Source organism: Apteryx rowi, unplaced genomic scaffold, assembly GCF_003343035.1.
Source record: "Apteryx rowi isolate R43461 unplaced genomic scaffold, aptRow1 scaffold_638, whole genome shotgun sequence".
Classification (NCBI taxonomy): domain Eukaryota; kingdom Metazoa; phylum Chordata; class Aves; order Apterygiformes; family Apterygidae; genus Apteryx; species Apteryx rowi.
In genome coordinates, this window is record NW_020450914.1 from 16,834 (window position 1) to 23,290 (window position 6,457).

A 6,457-nucleotide genomic window follows, 5' to 3' on the forward strand; every position below is an offset into this window, starting at 1 on the left:
ACCCACAACAAATTTGCCATTCTAGGCTGTTGAGTAACAAAAGGGATCTGGAGTGACCATTTGAATAAGGAAGGGACTGGTAAGAGTAGGGAAAAGAGCAAAGGGTAATTTGCAAGTTGTCCCTAAGAGGAAATTGGTATTATTTAAGGAGAGATTACAGCCTGAGCAAAATCACAACTCCTTATTCTGTAACCGTGACCTCCCTTATTCATCCTAGCTGCCTAGTTATACCTAGTTATGCATCCTAGGTGCATAACTTTGCATTTAATGCTCTCTTAGAATTTTGACTTGCTCCTGGTAAATAGTAATCTACATCATTATTTACCATTTGACTAGTCTTTATTACATCCACAAACCTGATCATCAGTGATTTTATAGTTTCATGCAATGGATAAAAGTGTTACATAGTTTTGGGCATATAACTGATCTTTGCCAAAATGGACCTTTTTTAAGACATGTGAGAGTTAGCAGATGTATCTTGCATTACAGTTGTATTTTAATGAGAATTTTTTGTAGTATTAAGTTATATATTATATGAAAACAAATGTGCTGTTTCTGAAACAAACTGGTAACCTTCACAAAGAGTATCTTTCGCAGAATAACTGGAATATAATTCAGGTTCAGGTCAGAGAAGAAGTTTTACTGCTACCAACACAGAGCAGCAAAGAGACAGTCCCTGCTGATACAAACTCTGCCAAGTGGGATGGTCATGGAGCTGATATACTTTTGGATTATAGGACTTGTCCTTCCCAGAGCTACAGTGGATAAGCAGGATGTGGTGAGTGACAATAGGGAGTGAATTACTTCAGGAAAGGAAGTCCTAATGCTGCAGAGAGTACATGCTTTTATGAACAATACGTTCCTTCAATAACTGAGTCATACCAAAGGCCATTGTGGAGATCTCTTTGCTAGATAGGTCTGCAAAGGCCTCTGAGGAGTTAAGTGTTTTACTTCCACTATCATTAGGTTTGTTTGATAAAAAACTCAGGCTAAAGCTCTGCTAGTTTTACATTGCCAGTCTTTACTAGTGAACTCTCCATCATATCAAAGCTCTGTGGGTTTGCCTGGGCATGGTAAGGCTTACTGCATTTGAGCTGATTTTCCTTCCTGAGTACAATCATGACATTAGTTCTTGTGTCTGCCTGGAATTTTCTACTGTTCAGGGATTTATTCTGGCTTTATATGCTCCTCCTTAACAATGTTAATAGCTTTTTGCTAATAAAAATTTGGAAAATACTTCATCATGATATAGGCATGTTACCTTCTTCATTTATTAAACGTTTCTGGTTCTCCTGCATCTTGTGCCATGCTTATTCTAGAATGGCCAGCCTCAGAGCAACTCATCTTGGCCATGGCCTACTATCTTCCTGGAAAGGCCTTGGGATCAAAATATACCTAGTGACAGGAGAATAAGAGAAGTGGAGGTGATAGGAATATGTTTTTCTAGTCCTGTGGTGGAGCACAGCTGTGTGTTACACCATGTGATGGGGGATGTCTGTGTGTACAGTCTGGATGGTGGGTGAGCAGCAGAAGAGACCTGTGTGCCTTGCCCTCATTAGATTTTAGATGCTTCTGGTCTATTCTACCTTAAAAAAAAAAAAAAAAAAAACACCCCCCAAAAAAACTATTTGTATTTATTTGTATTTATAAATTATAAACAAAATTAACCAAACCCTCCTTTTCACTTAGTCCTGTTACAATCTTATTTATCCACTCTAGTGCAGAAATGAACACAATAACTGCCTGCTGCATTAGGAGTGCGTCAAAAGGTTTTTGCAACAGCTAAACCATGTTAATAAGTCAAGGTTACTGAGAGCACCGTGACTTGTCTTGCCTACAAATAAAATGGCCATCTTGCCTTTAAAAGTGAGAGTTAAGTCATTTTTTCAAGTAATTGACAGAAGATGAGGAAATGAAAAGAGGAAAGGTAGGAAAGATCATACAGCATATCCTGAAGGTAGGGGAGCAGGAAATGAGTAACCACAAAACAACCTGGGGTTAAATATAAACTAACCAACTAAAGTCTTGGATCTTCCTTCACTTCCTTTTTTTCCCTTCTTCATCGCCCAGCTAAAAAGGAAAGTATATATTATTTGCATATATTATATACTTTTAAAAAAAGAAAAAGAAGGAATCATGAATGAAACTGGAGCTGGAGTCCCCTAGCTAAAAGCTGCTGTGAATACACTGCAGTGCTGAAAATGTTAAGGTAGAATTCACATGTCAATATTTGATCAGGGAAACTATATTAAAGTCAGAGCTGTCTGCATATATATCTATTTAAACTATCTCTTAAAATCTAGTATTTGATACTTTTAGTCAGGTAATTTTCCTTCAGACGATACCTCATACTTCCAGTCTGGCCTTATCCTGGTTTCTGGATGTATTTGCATGATAGAGTATCTCAATAGTCTTTTTCACTGCAAAATAGTTGAAAATGTGCTCTTTCAAAAGAGCGGTAGAAATGCTAGAATTAGCTTCAGATCATGTTCAGACTTCTATTTTGAGCCTGAAAGCCTTGTGTTTGTTAATACACTTAGTTATACATCCTGCTTTGCAACAACTACAAGATTGGTTCATATTAGCATAGGAACACTGGTCAACTAGGCAAGAGCAACATTTCCCTGATCAGAAAAGTTAAAGTAAACTACTGAAGGAATGGCTAACATCTTTGTGCAAACTGTCAAGATTTTTTGATCAAAATCAACAAGCTTTACTGCAATCATGAGACAAACATTCTTGTAAACTGAGATGATTATGTTTAATAAACTGCTCTGCTGAGCAGCTGGACTCAGCACAGGGAAATTTTTCACGTTTTTATCACACGAGCCAATCAGAATATTCTTCTTGGAATCAGACTTCATTCTCTAATATGTAAATATAACTCTCATTTTTAATAGAGGAAAATTATGAAGAGTTAAAGTCAAGAAATCCAGCCTGTTAATTAAATATGGGCAAATAATAATTCTAGTCTATCTTATGCTGCATTGGCAAACCAGAAATTGAGAGACTGGGCAAAGCTCTAGCTTCAATTTGCTTGACACGTGCAGCTGCATTTTGCAAAGTCTGTTTATGTAGCCACCTTGTGCAGTCAATAAGTTTGTACAGAGTAATGATTAGGGCCTAGTAAACACAGAAAACTGCACAGAGGCTGTAATGAGACCTGCAGGCTTTTTACTTATGGCATGGAAAGAGGAAAAAGAAAGAATTCAGCTTTGCTCTTTAAACCCTAACTGGAGGATCATTTATATCATTGGCAAAGTACACTTGATACGGTTAAGTTATTGAAAATAAAATAAAAATGATTAAATAATAAAGCTCAGTTTTATATATTAGAATGAAAATCAGTTATATGTAACATTTTGGATTCTATGTTAAATTGTCTTTAACACAAGTGGGAAGCGCATTGGAACACCTTCTAAACACCATCTTTATTCGATTAATGCTTAGCTGCTCTTAATGACTTTGTAAAAAGCAGAATATTTCAACTTGTGACTCAATATGGCAGCCAAAGTAGTGTTTGTTATACAGTACTGTTGCTGCCATGAAGTTATGGGCATGTAAACCCCCTAAATGTGCAGAAAACATTTTGGACTTTTTTCAGGCGAGATTTTGAAATTCCCCCTTCGGAATTAAGGCTAACGCTAATGCTTCCTGGAAATCAGAAACTGCGTTTTGACAAATGATCATTTCATTTTAAGAAAGCCCCAAATCAAGCCATAGATATAGACACACTTCAATAATAAAATCAGGTGATAGTAATTTCAAGTTGCCTTCAAGTAATGCTATTATGTTGGTGTGCAGGTACTTATATACCTGGTCTTTCTACAGTGTATGCTAAAAGATGCCATACTGCCCTAACTCTTCATGTTTTTACATCTGGGAAGGCATATGAGTTACTAACCTGCAGGTCATCAAAACCATGAGATTTATAAAGCCCATATGGCAGGCATTAGGTTTTCATTTAACTTTTTATTTTCTCTTCACTTTCAAGATACATTTAGTTCATATATGTATTTTAGTCTCTTTAATTTTGAAGATCAGGTAAGGAGAGGGCTACAGTACACTTCAGTAGGTCATCCAGCTTGAACAACAAGAACACTAAGGCCAGCACAAGAATATCTAATCTCTTTTACACTTTTCTAACTGGGCTGAAATACAAAGAACTCCAGGATATAGATTCCAGGCAACTGGTGTCACTAGGAAAAGTTTAAAGCCACAGCCTCAGCTAATTAACAGCTAATAGCCCTTAAAATAATAACTAACTCTAAACTGGAGCTTCCTCAAGATAATATGAGTAAGACTGGAATCTTTATGCAATGGTAGAAAAAAACTTTCCTGAAAAGAGTTTCCTGAAACTGTTTCTGGTATAGCTTGGCTTTGGGTAAAACCCATTGGAAATAACTCCTTGTTAAACGTAAGTATCATCAGAGGCTTTCAACCTATTTTCTCCTGTGTAACAGCTTTCAATTGCAACTCATTTAATTTGGTTCAAAACTATCTTGTCATATCTACTGAAGTAATTCAAGCATTTTCAGTACCAGTTGGAAGGAGCAGATGTGAATCATTCATATTCAGAGAGCTTGAAAAAACTGTTTGCCTCTGCAGTGGTTTATGCTTTTGAATCATTTTCGCCTGACTAGAGAGAAGTCTGAAGTCCTTTAGCAAGCCAAAATTCGGAAGCTTGTTGATTACTCCATGATTGTTATTTGCATTCTCTGCTGCTGTAACTCCATGTGAAACGTATTTTTTAGATGAGTACTTCCAGCATTATATCTGAACTGGCCATCTTCTCTGATTAGGCTGAGTCCTTAAAACCAAAGTAAGTGCTAGCCCAGGGGCTTTAATCAATCTGTGCAAGTTTTTCATATAAGCAATGCCTGCTACTCAACCTACCTCTTGCACAACTTTTTCATTATCAATGTTTACCGCACTGTTGCCTTCAGCATAACTGCATGAAGTTCTGACACTTTTTTTGGTTTCTTTGTTCCTCTTCTCTTTATCGCCTAGAGCTAGGCAGTAAGATATCAGATCTCTGTAGGATTTTCTAGCAAAATAGCTTAAATAGAAATCTTAGGGAGATGTATAAATTAACTTTTGTAGAGAAGTAAAAATTGATAGACTGAGAAGGAAATATTCTATCATTTCATAAATTTCAGATTATGTGAAATGTGGCATAACTGTGCCTACATTAGGGAAATAATATGAGAAGAAAAAATAAAAATTGTTAATAAATAAATAAAAAGTCCAGGGTAAATTACTAACACTGTGAAACTAGTTGTGTTATAAAAGTCTGCTGAACAGGAAAGACCTATTAAAATTGGACATAAATTTTGAGGATTTAATTATAATTTTATGTTGTACATCTCCAAAGAGGGATAAAGATTAATTTCAGTCTGAGATTTCCTTGTAGACATGAAGTCAAGCAGAGGTGTAACTGCAGTAAAGCTGTTAGCAAAGATATAGTATATTAAGAAGCACAAATCAAGAGACCAAAAATGGTTCTGTGCTGAGCTTAAAAGCAGGGGACTTTCATTTCCCATATACGTTCACTGGCTTCCGGACTCTTGTTTCAGACCTTCAAATCAGAAATATGATTATGTGAAGTGTCTAATTTGCTTGTGGTATTACAAGATCTTTGCACCTCTTTTATGCTAAATCTCATCCCAGTCCTTTAAGTTTGGAGTCAGTCTTTGCAGAGAGGAGGGAAATGAAATACAGATTTTCATGCTAAGAAAGATCACTTTTCACATATTCTAAATAATCTGTCTCTTTAAAGGAAAATGCTCCCAAGTGCTGGTGGAGAACAAATACAAGTTATTGCCCCAATACATCCAGAGACACAGTGGGGAAATGGATCAATAATCTATCTATATATATTATAGAATTATATATATATATAATAGATTATAAATAATATATATTATAGAATTATAGATTATAGAATAATCTATCTATATTTTATATATATATATATATATATACTCTGACATGTGCTTGAGGATTTCAGTAAAAACTATATCCCATCGCTATGTTCTGCCCTTGCAACAAGGGAGCAGGGTAAATTATGAAGCCTTTCCAGGTTGCATAAACTTCATGCATGTAGAACAGCTAAGCGCTAGTGTCATTCCAAGATCTGTGCTGTTTTGCACATGTTGAAAGAGTGTCTAAATAGCATTGCCTTTGCAACATGCTTCCTCAGCCTCCAACCTGTAGAGTCCAGCACTTTCAAGACACTCTGGAGTTGCTCGTGACCACAGGAACCTGCCTCACTTCTGTAGTCTGCACTGAGACATGAACATTGCCTGGAGCATATTGCTTGTTCAGTGACATTGCTTGTGGGTCATTTGGAGACTGGCTCACAGACATATACTGCTAGAAAAGAGTTCTCCGGCATGCTCTCAGATTTGCCCTAGACATCCCAAACGAGGACTGGTGAGCTTGGTCCAAGGTATAA